We start from the raw sequence: 17,122 nt of genomic DNA, 5'->3' as shown, positions 1-17,122 counted from the left end.
CAAAAAACACTTTTCATGCATTGTATTATTTGATATGCACAACAAGGTAGAGAGCATAATTCATTTCAATTGAACAAGCATTTGTGTTTCTGATATCTGCTAAGCACCATGCTTGGGTTTGGGTTTTTGTTTTTGTTTCGTCTTTGTTTTTTTGTTTTGTTTTGTTTGTTTATAAAGTGGAGGTGGGGTGGTTAGTCTGGACCCGTACAGAAATTTTCTCTGTTAAAGGCAGAATGGTACCTGTTCTTTCCTTTCAGTAATCTGTAGTCTTAAGAAGGTGCCTAGGGCACTTAAGGATTTAAGTGACTTGCTCAGGGTCACACACCCAATATGTATCAGGAGAAAATCAATCTAGGGCCTTCCTATCTCTAAGGAAGAAACATATTGGCTGTGTCCTACTTCCTCTTTAGCTAGGGATACACATAGTCTTCATTCATTTGTGGGACATATAATATATACATGGACATGTAAATACAAAGTAAACTGAGCAGAGAGAGAGAATGGTTAAGGCTGGTGGATCACCTTTAAGGATCATCCTTTGAGGGAAGTTTAGTGTTCTGGGTTGTTGTTGATTCATTTCTTCTGTGTCTGACTCTTTGTAATCCCATTTGGGGTTTTCTTGGCAAAGATACTGGAGTAGTTTGCCACTTCCTTCTCTAGCTCATTTTACATATGAGGAAACTGAGGCAAATAGGGTTAAGTGACTTGCCCAGGGTTACATAGCTAAGAAGTCTCTGAGATTGAATTTGAATTCAGGTCTTCCTGATTCCACATCTGGTGCACTATCCACTTTGCCACCTATCTGTTCCAGTGTTCTGGAAGGCAGAAATCAAAAAAAAAAAGAATGTCTTTTAGGCATAGCATCCACTCAGGATGTGGAATATTGTGTATAGGAAGTATTACCATCCCATTTTACAGACTTGCATATTAAATGATTTCTTCAAAGTCATATGACTAATTAGCTGACAGAGCCAGGATTAGAATCCTTGATTAGAATGTGGCAAAAAACACTCTGCCTGGAGTCAGGAACACCCTAATTCAAAACTGATCTCAGATACCTAGTAGCCATGGGACCTTGGGCAAATTACTTAACCTCTGTTTGCCTCTGTTTTCCCCACTGTTAAAATGGGGGTTATAATCGCACCTACCTCCCAAAACTGTTGTGAGGATCAAAGGAGATAATACTTGTAAAATGTTTAGTGCAGCACCTAGCACATAGTAGGTTAATGTTTATTTTCCACCCTCTCCCCTTCCCCCTAAAAATGAAGTGGTATGATTCCAAGTTCAGTGCTCACGAGTGAGTGAGGCTGATGACTTTGAGAAGATCTGCCTCTTTTAAATCCAATTCACGCCCAGGTTAAGACTTCAGCCTTGATGTCATTTATCTCTTTGGGGGAAAAAAGGACAAACAACAACAAAAACAACAATGTGAACACATCCTGGTCTCATTCCCTAACCTTGTTGTTGTTCTATCACCTTCATTACATCAATAAACAACACAGAGCTATCAGAACTGCTTCCATACCAGCTAGCTGTTCTCTTTGATTATGAAGTAGGATTGATGGAGAAGGTCTACTTGAGGAAATATGAAATCCTGATTTTGGCAATTAATGCTCTACTTTTTATTTTGTTCTCATTAGGCTCAAATTCTCATTGATCTTTCCTAGTATTTCATTGTGGTCCTCTACAACACATTAAACTTTTTTTCCCCTACATAACTATTTCCCCTTTCTTCAGAGTATGTCTTATGCCTGATCATTGCCCTGAAAATTTTGCTTTCTAAACTACCCAGTAAGATGAAATCCAGGGTTGCACACTGGTTAAAATGCAGTATCTTCTCAGTTAGCAGGCATAGTTCAATTCAGCAGATAATTGTTAAGCACTGGTGTGTGTCAACAGTAAAATATGATGAGGAAAGTGCTATGCAAAAAATAAATTACCACTGTATACAAGGATTGGGCATCTAGGTGGGGATAGAGCACTAGGTTCAGAGTCAGGAAGAGTCATCTTTGTGAGTTTAAACACAGCCTCAGATACTTCCTAGCTTTGTGACCCTGGGCAAATCACTTAATCCTGTTTGCCTCAGTTTCTTCATGTGTAAAATGAGCTAGAGGAGGAAATGGCAAACTATTCCAATATCTCTGCCAAGAAAATTCTAAATGAGGCTAAGAAGAGTTGGACAGAACTAATCAACTCAACCACAAAAACAACATATGGAAGGATTATAGGATCATTGATTTAGAACTGGAAGTGTCCTGAAAGGCCATCTAGCCCAATGCTTCTCGTTTTACAGATGGGACTCAGAGGAATTAAGTAATTTGTCCACTATCACACAGGTGGTAAATAGCAAAGATAGGATCTAAGCCTCTTACTTCAAAACCAGTGCTCTTTACACTGCACAGTGCTGCTTCGAAATATGAACTTGTAGGATTTTCATTATATTGTTTATATATTTATAATATTAATATTAATTGGATATATTGATTATATTAATATCATTAATTCTATTACTCTTGTATCATCACTGATATACTCAAATGTATGTGTGATCTCATTGACATAAATATTCTTTCCAATAGTTCAAATAACAACCTATCATGGCTTCTGTATTATTATTACTAATAACAATAATATATGGCAACTATTGATTATTGATTTTCAAAAAATGAAAATACAATAAGAAAAATAAGGAATTAAAGCCATAAGGTAACCTTCCTGATATACACGTTTGATAGATCAAGCAACCATATCTCAGGATGGTTAAGTGTCTTTTCCTACATCATACAGAGAGTAATATTATGTGTGTTATATGAGTGGTTATATGAACTCAGGTCCTGTTTCCAAATATAGTGTATTTTGTACCATACGGCTCACTTGGGGTGGGTGGGACACAGTATGTTAAAGTTAGAAGGCCACTGAACTAGGAATCAAAAGATAGGAGTCTGAATCACACACCATATCCCTTACTAGCCATGGAATTTGGATGAGTCACTTAAGAGACTCAGTCTCTTTGTCTGTAAATGGGATAATATATTTGAGCTACCTATCTCACAAGGTTGCTGAGAGGATCAAAAGAGATAAAGCATATGGTTATTATGCTTAATTTCATAAATTCACAAATTTGGGATTGGAATAAAAGGAAAACATACATGTGGGATCATAAAATTATATTGGTTGGGGAAAAAAATCTTGGTGGTATTTTGTATCATACACCTCATCTAATGAAACCCATTACCTTTTTCCTTTTCAGTCTAAGCACAGGACAGGCAGTGAGAGTTATATCAAAAGGAGAGAGGATTTTGGTTCTCACCAGCTATGACAAAAGCTCCTTCCTGTGACAGACAAATCTCAGAATCTAGAGTAAGAAGATGCACATGGCCCAAGGTGAGCTCTGCAAGAAACAAGTTCTGAGGGGAAGCTAATTGCCTTCTCTTTCCGTAATGCCTCTTCTCACTAATGTGGTGATCACCATGGGGTGATATACTGCCTTTATTAGCAGTTCACAGACAGCTGCTCCATTCAGAGTTCAGGGTCTTTCTCTCTAGTTATTAACATCGTTACTCTTGCTCAGACAGGTTCCCCGAAATGCCCTTGGGATGCCATCTTAGACACGTCATCAAAATTATTCTCAAACAACTGTCTCCACCCTCTAATCAATGGGGGCTTTTGGTGGTACTTGAGCTCAGTTTTTAAAGGGTGATAAAGATCATTAAGTGCCCTAAATCTATAAAGAATAAACATATCACCAACCAGCAATGAAACTAAAGTTTTTTCTGTCCAAGCATGGAGCACTGGATTCTGATTTCCTACAGGATCCCCCATTGGGGAAATAAAGTGCTTGAGCAGAATTATCAATAATATTTAGCATTCAAAAAGCACAACAGTAGAATTCAAGAGTGGGGGTGGGGGTGGGGAGGAGGTCCCAGTCTGAGCCATCATCAGTCTAATCTAAACAGTCTGGGGTCAATGCTTCTCCCTGGACTTTCTGCCTCCCTCTCATTCTGAACATGGTCAGTTCCCAGAACTCTGGGTTGGGGTCCAGGTAGAAACCTTCTCTATCTAAAATCTATGTCCAAAGCTTTTGCAATGTACAGAACATGGAGAGAAGATAAAGGAACTGAAAGCCCTCTCTCCTCTCCTCCCTTCCACATATGTTTATCATATTCAGTTTTTACAAGCCAAGTCAAGTCCTCCTTCCTTCATGAGGTCTTCTTTGACTAATCTAATCTTTACCGCTTTTTTTTCCTTCTTTGAATCCCCATGCTACTTAAAGTATGTTCCACTATTTGATTAGCAATTAATCAGATAAAATTTCATATATATATATATATATATATATGTATAAGTGTGTATGAACCCTGATTCCTCAGTTCTACTGAAATCTCATCAAAGGAATATACCAGAATGTTCTCCTGTCCCCTGCACAGCAATTAGCATGAGGCTAAGCAGTAAGGAAATAGATAAATACTTGTTGAATAAATAATTGATCTCCAGCTGCAAAAAGTCCAGGCGAAGAGAACTCAGGAAGAAAAGTGGTTCAGAGGCCAACCCCCAAACAACTTTACATAGCTAGAAAATCTGCTGCACAAGAAGTGAATGTGGTTATTTGGCTTTAAAGTTGGATGCTAGTGCATTACATTTAATCTAGTTCAATAAGAATTTATGAAGTGCCCACTATCAAAGGGAGTCCATTACTTTCCTTAACAGTAGGCACTACATAAATACTTAGTGTCAGAATAAGTTAAACATGGGTTAAGAACTGTATTTCTGTAAATGGGGCTTCTGTTATGTGAACCATCTTTTGTTATTGTTGGCACTCATGCCAGAAAATAGGAAACTTAGTTAATCATTTAATCACACCATCCTTTCAGCTAGTCATAGTCATTATTTTGATGAGTTATCTTTATAGAGGAAGTTATCTTAGTTTTTAGCCATTTATAAATCTGGCCTCCACTAAATTCCTCTTCCAATGTTTCATTATGTTGGAGAGGTCACACTGGATTCTTGATGCTTTGCTAACATAGCATAAGCTCTGGAAGGACCTGCCAAGCTCAAAAGTTTTCAAGTACAGGCCTGACAAATGAAAAAATGGTGGTCATCCAAGGTCAAGACTGGGGTGTTTTGATCTCCTAATACATTTCCATTTCCTTCCCTTCATTCTGTGCACCTTTGAATATACTTTACTGATTTTTTTCCATGTCTACTGCTACCCACTAAGTCTGTCTCCCTAACTCCATAAAAACTGACCCTTATAAAACATGTGTATATAGTCATGCAAAAAAAAAATACACTCAAAATGTCTGAGAACGTATGCCTGGTTCTGTACCTCTAGTCCATCAATTCTCTGCTAAGAGGTAGAAAGGATATTCCATCATCAGTCTTTTGAAGTCATGATTGGTCACTGCTTTGGTCAGAGTTTTGTGGTCTTTCAGAGCTGATAACCCTTGCGTTATTGAGGTCACCTTGTAAATTGCTTTCCTCATTCTGCTTGCTTCACTTTGCATCAGTTCATATTAGTCTCTTTATACTTCTCTAAATTGGTCATATTCCTCTGTTCTTATGACATAAATTTCTATTACATTTGCAGGTGACAACTTTGTTTAACCACTTTCCAATGGTGGATACATATTTGCTTTTCAATATTTTACTACAACAAAAGTGCTTCTATAAATATTCTATACCTAGGGATCTTTGACCATAGCTCCTTGGGGATACATACCTAACAGTAGTAAGGGTATGCCCAGTTTAGTCACTTTTTAGGTATAGTTATAAATTGTTTTCCAGACTGGTTAATCCATTTCTCAGCTCCTGTAACATTTTTGTACTACTGTGCCCCTCTGTCCATAATCCTTTTTTCATTTTTCTGGTTTTTTTTGTGTGTGTGATTTAAAGGTAGCTAGGTGATTAAATAGGTAGAGTGCTACATTTGAGTTCAAATCTGAAAAAAAATTACTTGCTATTTGTGTGACCCTGGGCAAGTCACTTAACCTATACCTGCCTCAGTTTCCATAGCTGTAAAAAGGTGATAATAATAAAAGCTATCTAGAAAAGTTCTTGTGAAGATCAAATGCCATACTATTTATAATGTGCTTTGCAAACTTTAAATAGTTATACAAATGCTAGCTAATATTATTGTTATTATAAATAATTATTATTCTCTTTACCAATCTGATGTGTGTACTATGAGGCCTCAGAGTAGTTTCAATGCACATTTCTACTGTTATTAGTGGTTTGAAGCATCTCTTTCATGGTTGTTGACAGTTTGCTTTTTTTTTCATTTGAGAACTACCTGCCTGTTCATATTTTCTTACTATCTTCAAAAAATCTTGAAGGAATAGTAATTCTTATAGATTTGTGGGTATATATGATTATATATTATATTTTGTATCATCCTTATATAATTTGTATATCTCTTATTTTTAGATACTTATATAAATTCATATTATGATAATTCTTTCATATTAGAACTCTCTCAGAGAATCTTACCAGTCTAAGTTCAGAGAGTTTCATCATTTGGCTTACAGAAGGATTAGTTTTTCAGTTATAGTAACTTTCAAAGCCCACCTATACTAACTTGCATAGTGGTGGCAATCTCTCTTGGTGAAGAAAGGACTAATACCAACAAAATCAGTGATCCTCAAAGCACTGAAGTTAACATAAATCTGGCATCCTCTGACCAGCTATTCATTAGTGCCCAACATGTCACTCGTTCTATACAGAAAGTTATACATCCCTATGAATTCTTGGAAATGGATACCCAGTGTAGATTCTTGCATAGACTGTTGGGTAGAGTCATTATATCAATTGAATTTGTTTCTTTGTTATGAGGAAATTGTTCTTTGTTATATATGTATATGTATATATATTATATGTGGTATAACAACAACATATATATATGTAATATACAATAATAAATCAATAAAAATCTAAACCAACAACAAAACAAAACAAAAACAAAAAGTGGTCAGGGATATCACAGTAGAAAGGTGTGGGATTGTTGGTGTAGAACATTATAGGTCATTATAAATACTGCTCTAATTGGCATTTAGACACATACACACACACACACACATATATATATATAAAATCTATATGTATATAGATTTTAAGTCTATGTTATTTATCATGTCTTATTACTATTATCTATTCAGAAGAAATTATCTGGTTGGAATCATTGTGATGGAAGACCAACTGGGTATTTGTCTTTTAAACATTAACTCAATAAACATCTGCTTGTTATATGTGATTGCTGTGGTGGTGGTTTTGCTTAACTGTTCTTTGTTATTAAGAAAACTTAGGAGGTTGAGCAGGGAAAGTGCATATAATGAAATGAAGGTGGTATCAATAAATGGCAATAAAAACTTTTTATAAAGAAAAATGAAATAAATACTTAGCTCTTGAAGATGACTTTTACATGGTTCTGAGTTTTCTGATTCTAGGACTCTTATGGTCAGTCATTTGTCTCTAATCTTCAACACTAAGTGGTCTCAGAATAACGGTCTGCTTTTCTAAATTCTTATGGATCCTATTTTATGCCTTGAATGTGGGTAATTTTTCTCTTTCTATTTGAATCAACCTTGATTCATGGGGAAGTCTCTTGATGTCCTCTTCATGACTTTTCTGGAGGCTCTTTCCCATTACCAGGGCACTATATCTTGAGGTAATTATATAGCCTTAAGACAGTACCAACAATCCCTTAATTATAATCCTCTTATAGTCTGGAGTACATGACACTGTCAAACTAAGAGTAGTATTTGGATTACTTCCCAGGGAAGGAAATAAGGGTTGGGATGGATGAAAACACAAACACAGAAATGTTAAATTGATCTCAGCTAACAGAGTCTTAAAGAAATTAGCTTGAATTACCCAAGAGGAATATTCCCCAACATTTGGATTTATGTACAGGATATAAGTGCCTCAGGGAGCCTATCTGGGATGGGATTACCCACTTAGAGATGAAAATCTGCTCAGGGACCATTTTTTTTTTTTTTTTGGTGAGGCAATCGGGGTCAAGTGACTTGCCCAAGGTCACGCAGCTAATACGTGTCAAGTGTTTGGTCTGAGGCCGGATTTGAACTCAGGTCTTCCTGACTTCGGGGCCAGTGCTCTATCCACTGCGCCACCTTGCTGCCCCCTCAGAGACCATTTCAATGTTCCCTTAGTTCTTCCACTGGGTTCACTAGGTGTCCTGGCACATTGATAGACAGATGGAGCAGGTTGGCCAATGCAGTTGTTGGTCTAGCTGCATCTACTAGAGATTTTAGAAGATTTTCCAGCTTTCCAATGCCCATTGGGATAACCTGCCTGAGTTATTTCAATAACTGGTTGCTAACACTCTAATTAACTCTTGAGAGGTAGCAGAGAGAACTTCTTTTATTCTAAAAATTAGCAACAACTTAAATGGAAGTGATAAAACAGCAGATTTTCAACATAATGAAAAAAAAAACTTTTCCCCCTCATCTCTGCTACTTATTACCACGAACCATGAGCAAGTCATTTCACCGCTCTATGAGAATCAGTTTTCTCATCTCTAAATTGAAGAATCTGGATTGGATGATCTCAGAGGTCTCTTTCAACTCTAAGTTCAATAAGAACTGTCTAAGAATAGCAAGGACTACTATACAAAGGGGTGAATTCTCTGTTTCTGGCAGTCTCAGATGAGTGGTTGGATAAGCACTTATAAGGGTTGTTAGAGGCATTGTGAGCAGCATTCTTACATTGTCCAAAGGGTTGGACTAGGTGACTGGTAAGATCTGTTCCATCTCTAAGTCTATGATTCTTATTCTTCTTATACTAACTCTTCATCCTCAATCATTTTTTGCTTATTTTTTCCCCTTTTCCATTTGGATCCACTGATGAAATCTTGATTTTGATGTGTGAAGCCAACTATATATGGAGCTTTGAACCCTAGGACTCCAAGCCTGGCTTATTTAGGGCAATATTCCTCTGAATCCACAGCTGCAATGATAGTCTAAACTAACCAAATAGAAACCTCCTTAAAAACCATCAATACATCCATCATTCATGGTGGCCAAACCCTTGGCCAAATTAAGTTGTGGAGGCTGGCCTTCAATCCTCCAGTTGTCTTTCGGATACCTTTTTCTTTGAGGACATTTTAGGTCCTTAACACTCACTTATTAATATTCTCTCTCTCTCTCTCTCTCTCTCTCTCTCTCTCTCTCTCTCTCTCTCTCTCTCTCTCTCTCTCTCTCTCTCTCCTTTTCCCTCGTCCTATCCCTCTCTCACGATAAAACCCACTCTCAGGAAAATATGTGATGCGCTACTGTAACTCAGATGATCTTTCACAGGGGACATAAGCATCTTAAACCTTTTATGGCAAATTGTAACAGGAAAGCTTTGTTTCCCATTAAAGGAATTTTAAGCCTCAAACAACAAGTGGAAGTTGGAGGGAGGGAGTATCTTGAAAGGTGAAGGAGGTCTTCTCGGTACCTTTGAAAAATACCACTTAGAATGGCCACCTGCTTTGGATCTGTGTAAAGATAGACCTGGGCCCACATTATTCACACCAGTCATCTCGCATCACATCTCCTGCCCACAGAACAATTATATAGATGACCTTAGTAGGAGTTAAGGGGAGGCTGTTTGATTTCTTTTATCACAAGTGGATTTGACTATTGATTCAGAGACATTCTGCCAGTTCTTTCCCTAGTCCTGTTGATTCTAACACAAAAGCCCTTTCCCATGGTGTCTGATGATCAGATACCCAGGAATGGAAACACGATGACCATTATATGCTTCCCACAGAAGAGCAATTTCCTGCCAGGAACCAGGAACAGAAGGACTGCGTGACTCTCACATTCCAAGTATCATTTGTAAGCATTGCCTTCCAGGATGAATTACATGCCATGCAAATAGACTGACAGAGCTCTATAAACCTAGTCAAAACATGCTATATTCATGCAGCTCTCTCAACCTTTTATCACAGAAGGGAAATTGCCAAATGTGAAAGACCAGTTTGAAGCTTGGCTGTCCTCATTCAAGGCATTCCAATATCCTCCAGCTCCTGAACAGAGTAATGAATAGAATGATGTTACTAGCATCAGAAGACTTGGGTTTGATTCCAGGCTTTGCTACTTACTGTGTCAACACTGACAAGTCACATCATTTCTCTAGGCCTCAGTTTCCCCGTCGAATATTCCCTGCCTCTACTATCCTTCCCACTTCTAAATCTGCAGTTCTAATTCACTTGATCATTTGCTTATAATACAGATATATGTGTATATAAGTTCTATCAGAGCTCATATTTTTCTTCAAATGTTAAGGTCAGTCCGTGTGACCTCTGCCAAGTCATTTAACTTATCTGAGTCTTGGTGTGATTATCCTTCAAATAAGGCAGTTGAACTAGCTGTCCTCTAAAGTTGATGGGTATTGTGTATCTTCAACCCTTAGACAAGTGATTTCAGGTCCTTAAGAATTAGACCCTGCATTACCAGGCAAGACTAGGCCAAAGATCACCCATTCTTTTCCTAGGTTAGGAAAGATATGTCCTTCCAATTTACAATCATTGCAATGAAAGTTGTGAATAAATTACAGTCACTAGTTTTGTCTAAGGTTCTAAATTGTGAATTGCTCCAGTCATTCTGAAAAAAAAATTGGAATTATGTTAAGAAAGTGACTAAAATATCCATATTGTTTGAACTAGATACCCCAGGATGGTCAAAGATAAAAAGAAAGATCTCATATTCATTACAGCTTTATTTTAATGGAAAAATTTGGAAACAAAGTAGATGTCTATCTTAGGGAATGGACAAATTGAGGCAAGCGAATGCAATGGAATAATATTAATCTGTAAGAGGTGATGCATATAAAAATACAGAGAACCATGGGAAGGCTTATATGAAATGATACAAAGTGAGCAGAACCAGGAAAACAATACGCACAATGATCACAACGTAAATGGAAAGAATAACAATAATAAAATGAAGAAATTGAATACCATGATAATTATCATTACCAAATGTGGCCTCCAGGAATTGATATGAGAATGTTCTCTGAAGAGGCAGGGGACTACAGGTGTGAAACGTTTCACGTAATGTTGGTCATGGCTAATATGTTGGTTAATTTTGCTGAACTGCTTTTTTTCTCTCTTGTTTATTCTTTGTTATAAGGGATGATTCCCTGTGTGGGTAAATGGGAGGAGCAAACTAGAACATGGTATCAAAGGACCAAAGATTTGGGGGTAAAAGGGACCTCAGAGACCATGTGGTTGAACTCTCTCATTTTACAGATAAGGAAACTGAAGTAAGAAGAGGTTAAATGACTTGCTTAATATCCAGCAGGTAACAATTGATAGGATAATTTGAACTCAATTCTTTGGACTCCAAAATCAGTGTTCTTTCTACTTTATTAGGTGATAAAAAAGATATAAATAAAGATGCAAAAGTAAACACGGACTTGCCATCATGCTGAAAACAATGAGGTTATGCCACAGAACTATACGTTCAAACACACTATTCAATAAGTCACTGAATAAGCATATACTATTGCTATTCAGTCATTTTTTATCATGTCTTTGTCACCCCATTTGAGGTTTTCTTAGCAAAGATACTGGTATGGTTTGCATTTCTTTCTCCAGTTCATTTTACAGATGAGGAAACTGAGACAAACAGGGTTAACCGAGTTTCCCAGTTTTACACAGCGAGTAAGTATCTGAGGCCAGTTTTGAACTCATGAAGATAAGTTTTCCTGACTCCATCTCCAGCACTCTATTCCCTGTGTTATTTAGCTGCCCATAAACATATATTAAGTGACTACTATGTTTCTGGTACTGTGTTAAGTGCTTTGGATATAAAGAAAGGCAAAAAATATTCCCAGCCCTGAAAGGTTATACATATTCTAATGTAGGTGATAACATAAATAACTAGGTATATATAGGGCATATAATAAGTTGATGTAAGGTAATCTGAAAGTTCCATTTGTTGTATCATCCATTCAATTAATAAATATTGAACAGGTGCCTACTATGGTGCAGAGAACTGTGCTGTAACTAGCAGAGATATAAAGTTTAGATCAAAACAAAAGCTTACATTTAAATTTTAACTTTTAAAACTTAAAGTTTTAAAAATCATTTTCATAATTGGTTTATATGACTTTTGCAACAATCTTGTGAAGTAGCTAGGTTAGTTAACTTGCTCAAGGCCACATAAATGGAGTAGTAGCAGGAGCAGAACTCAAATCCATCTTTGCCAAGGACTGTTCGTTCCCCAATGGACAAACAGCCATAGAATGTGAACAACCTGTTGTCCAAAGAATTGAAAACTATTAGTTGTCATGTGAAAAGTTGCCCCAAACCACTAACAAAAAGAAATATTCCTCAAAATAACTCTGAGGTTATAAGGTATCACCCTCAGCAAAGTGGCAAAGGTTACAAAAGATGAAAATAGTCAAAGTTGAAGTAGCTATAGGAAAACAATCACAATAATACGTCATAAATATAGATGTGAATTGGTCCAACATTTCTAGGGAATGAATTGGAATTACGCTTAAAATGTCACTAAAATTTCCACACCCTTTCACCTAGAGATCCCAGTGCTAGGCATGAATGAGGTCTACAATAGAAAAATAAAAATATTCATAGCTGCGATTTAGGGGTAGCAAAGATCTAGAAATATACTCAATGTTCATTGATTGAGTAATGGCTAAACTAATTGTGGTGTGATGATGTAATGGAATATTACTGTGCCATAAGAAATAGCAATTATGAAGAATTTACAGAAGCATGGAAAAACATATAAGAAATGATATAGAGGAATAAGATGAACCAGGAAAACAATATACATAACTATAATAAGAAAGAAAGAAAAACTCCTCCACCAAAAAAAAAAAAACACTTTAAAGGATATTGAATGCCAGGTAACTATGACCAAGACCGACTGAGAAGAATTGAAAAAATGTCTTTCCTTCTCTAATATTTTTAAATGCTGAGCTATGGGTCCATGAATGTGGAATACAACTTATAGTGTAAGAAGAGATTGATGTATTGGTTAGTTTTGTTGAACTGGTTTTTTGTGTCTTCCTGGGTAAGATAATAGGGAGAGACATATTTGGAAACAAATGTGATGTACAAACAAAAGGTTCCAAAATAAGATTTGAAAAAAATATGTATTTCATGACATCAAGTCCAATTTTCTTTCCACTAAACCAGGATAGATGTACATTTTTGAGAAAGGGGAAAGGTTTGGGAGGTCAGTGGGTCAATCTGTGTTTTCATCAGTTTTGGAAACTCCTAATCAGAAACTCCTTCCACTGATTGATATGTAGTATTGGACAGGTGCCTAGGTGTACTGAGAGGTTTAATGATTTGTCCATGGTTATAGAGCTAGCATATGTCAGAGATAGAACTTGAACCAAAGGCTTCCTCTTTCTAAGGAAAGTCAACCAACACATACTGCCTTTCTCTACATGCATAAATTGATTTAATTTGACTTGTACCTTGATTTACTCTCTTCATTCCATGAACTCACTATAGAACCCACCCCCATGTAATGCATAGTTTCAGGACCTCAGACTGGGAACCTTGAGAAAGCAAAGAAAGGGAAAAGCAATTATAGGTGTAAACAGAAAGGACATGGTGTCTAGAAAATGGCCAGTTGGAAAGTAAAATCTTGTCAGTAATCCCCAGTACTGTTCAGGGAAGATATTGTCCATATTAATATTTGGTTATGCTGGCCTTTAAAGCAAGAATAATCCTAAAGAAGGATAACTTCCAAATTAAATGAAATACTAATGAAATAATAACAACAAAAACAATAATCACCAACATTTATATAGAGCTTTTTATGTGTCAGGCACTGTGCTAACTGCTTTACAATTATTATCTCATTTGCTCCTCAACTCTAGGAGGCTATTATTATCTCAATTTTACAGATGAGGAAATAAAGGCAAGCAGAGGTTAAGTGGAACAGATCATAAGTGTTTGAGACTGGATTTGAACTCAGGTGTTCCCGGCAGCATTCTGCACACTATGGTGCCACCTACTACATAGCAGCCTAACTACATAAAAGGTGTCCTTTACTTTGGTTCTGCATTTTCCGATGGACTTTCATTGGGCTTGTCAGCTTCTTTAATACTGAGAAATGGGTGGCCTTACCCAAAGATTTAAGTATTCCAAGTCAGTATTTCCTTGCCATTGTGAATGAATAAGTACACATTTGTTTTATGAATTGGTTTCATTTTACTTTGTATAAGTCATTCATCTCAGGACATAATCATTCAGGGGTGAGTTGATCATTAAGGACCTTGACTTCTATAGGCATTAGGCCTGAAACTAGATGCAGTAGTCAGTAGAACCGAGCTGAAACAGTTTACTTCTTATTCATATTCCCAAGTGCTTTTTCCTTAAGTACTGTGTGTTTTCCCTCATGTAAGGTGCTTTGAAAGACTGAAAAGAAGAATCTTTTCCTTCTGGAAAAGAGTTTCCAGTCTAGAAGGGGGAGAAGGCTCATATATATGGAAACATTTTGAGTACATGGGCTTTAGGAGCTAAGAACTGTCAATGTTTTTCAATGAAAAAAATGTTTTTTCTATTAGGTTTGATTGTGTAAGTGATACAGGTTTACATTACTATAGCAGTGTAAACTCTCCAAATCACTTTGGTAATGCTACAGTTGGGATAATTAATTAGCATAATATTGTAATAAGCTCTGAAAAATGCTCATTAATGAAAAAGAAAACAAAAGTGATTTTGCCTCTCCCATACTGGGCCCTAAACCTTCAAATTTTATTAAGTCTAAGATAAACAATGACTTTTACCCATCTTAATGCTCCTAGTTGTCAGCTTAAATCTCTAAATTTATGCCTGCAATTCACCAAAGCTGTCACAATGGAGTCAATGGGATGTGTGGAAGAGAACCGTATGTGTAAAACATGGCTCAGTATTACATGTATTTGGATAGACTACCGCTCATGTCAAGTCCAGGAAACATAAGAACTCCAGATGGTAAGAGCCCTACATAACAACAGGAAACCTCCAAGATAGTTCTTAGTCTTCTCCCCCAACACGAGCATTATAAAAGTTTCACTGGACTAATATTTCCATTGGTCCATACTAACAGCCCAATCTTATTTCCCTGGATATTGTCACATGCCACTCTTTCACTCAGAAAGCACTTCTTTATACTGTGCTTGTTCAAAATAGGGAGCCATAAGGCTGCCCATCTGTGCCCTGGGAGAGCAGTTCTCTCTTTCCTGTTGGCAGTCTTTTCTTACAGCTACTAGAAAATGTAAAGACTTGCATTTTCCTTCTGACTTTTTTCCCCCCTGAATACATGGAGAATTTAAACATATTATGCAAGCCAAAATGAATCAGTCCAGTGGTCCCTCCAACTTAGGAATCTCTTTAAGATATCAGCCTAACTGGGGGTTGCAGTATGGTAAAGCTGTGCCCCAAACGTCTCTCCTTTCCCTTAATAACTCATTTTGTGTAGATAGCTCATCCATGAATTAAGTTCAACTCTTCCAAAAGGGTTTTTTTTTCCTTTCACACTCCACAACCTTTTGAAGTTATTTGAAAAAAAAAGATTTAAAAAAAATCGTATCTTCTGATTCCAAGTTCAAGGCTTCCTACGTCTTTCTCATTCCACCCTGCACCCCTCACCCCCACCATTGTCAAGAATGGCCAGTGTCAGGTATATCACATCTCCTTCAGGCAAAGGTTGGACAAGGTCAGAGGTATTAAACCCATAGTCACCCATTCCTCAACCATCAATATTCCTGAGTGAAGCCAAACCAGATTAAAATGTAATTGGAAAATATTTAACAAAATAATTAAACATAAAATTGAACATGTTGTTCAGTTTTGTCTGACTGTTCGTAACCCCTTTTGAGATTTTCTTGGCAAAGATACTAGAATGGTTTGCCATTTGCTTCTCCTACTTATTTTGCAGATGAGAAACTGAAGCAAAAAAGGTTAAGTGACTTGTCCAGGGTCACACAGCTAGTCAGTATCTGAGGTCAGATATAAATAAAAATGCACAAGCAAACATAGACTTGTTATTATGCTGAAAACAATGAGGTTACACCACAGAACTATACTTTCAAACAGAATATTCAGTCAGTCACTGAATAAGCATATATTGTAGTTATTTCAATTGTGTCTGACTCTTTGGGACCCCATTTGAATTTTTCTTGGCAGATGCTGAAGTGGTTTGCCATTTCCTTCCCCAGCTCATTTTACAAATGAGGAATTGAAGTAAACAAGGTTAAGTGATTTGTCCAGGGTCACACAGCTATTCAGTGTCTGAGTCCAGGTCTGAACTCATTAAGATGAGTCTTTCTGATTCCAAGCCCAGCACTGTATCCACTGTACCACCTAGCTGCCCAAAACTGAACATAAATTATGCAAATACATGGTTTTCTAAGTCAATATGTGGTCTACAGGGATCCTTATGTAAGGTTTAATGGTCCATTTCTATTTGAGTTCAACATCATTGGACTAGATGACCTCAAAAGTAGAAATATCACTGGATTGAATCAAGAGGCATGGCTCAGTGCTCACTTTGTCACTGACTAGCTATGTGACACTGAACAAGTTAATTAGACTTTCTGTGCTTCAATTTTGCTTTATTTTCAAATCCAAATGAGTACAATAATAGCATTGAAGGTTTTGCTGCTTTATTTAATTAGGGGTTCATGATCAAGTGTATTCCCTTAGAAAGAGAATTTAAGGAAAGTTTCAGGTCCCTCAATCATGTGATGATGCAAGGATGATAATATTTTTGACCCTTTGGAGTAACTCTAGTTATTTAGGCCCTTGGGGATTTAGCTTTCTCATTTATAAAATGAGAGAGTTGGATTTGAGCACCCTGAAGATTTATTCTACCTTTAAATATATGTATGATCTCTGCCTCATTATGGTACGTGGGAGGCCCTGGGTTCTCAAAGGCTATGCCAGTAAAGTATTGGTTTTGATAAGTCTTACTTAGTCGGAAGAGCTTTAAGAAGAAGCCCAATGATGGATCATATTTCTGTTGCTAGAGTACCAGCCTTCCTAAATAAATAGGAGATAATCATGGTTGGCCATTGAATGATATTTTGTTTTAGATATAGAAACTCATAAAACTGTCTACTATAGTGGGAGGAGTCATGATCCACACAATTGGAG

This window comes from Vombatus ursinus, unplaced genomic scaffold (assembly GCF_900497805.2).
Source record: "Vombatus ursinus unplaced genomic scaffold, bare-nosed wombat genome assembly UNPS02014959.1, whole genome shotgun sequence".
NCBI classification, from domain to species: Eukaryota; Metazoa; Chordata; class Mammalia; order Diprotodontia; family Vombatidae; genus Vombatus; species Vombatus ursinus.
This window is presented reverse-complemented; position numbering follows the sequence as displayed.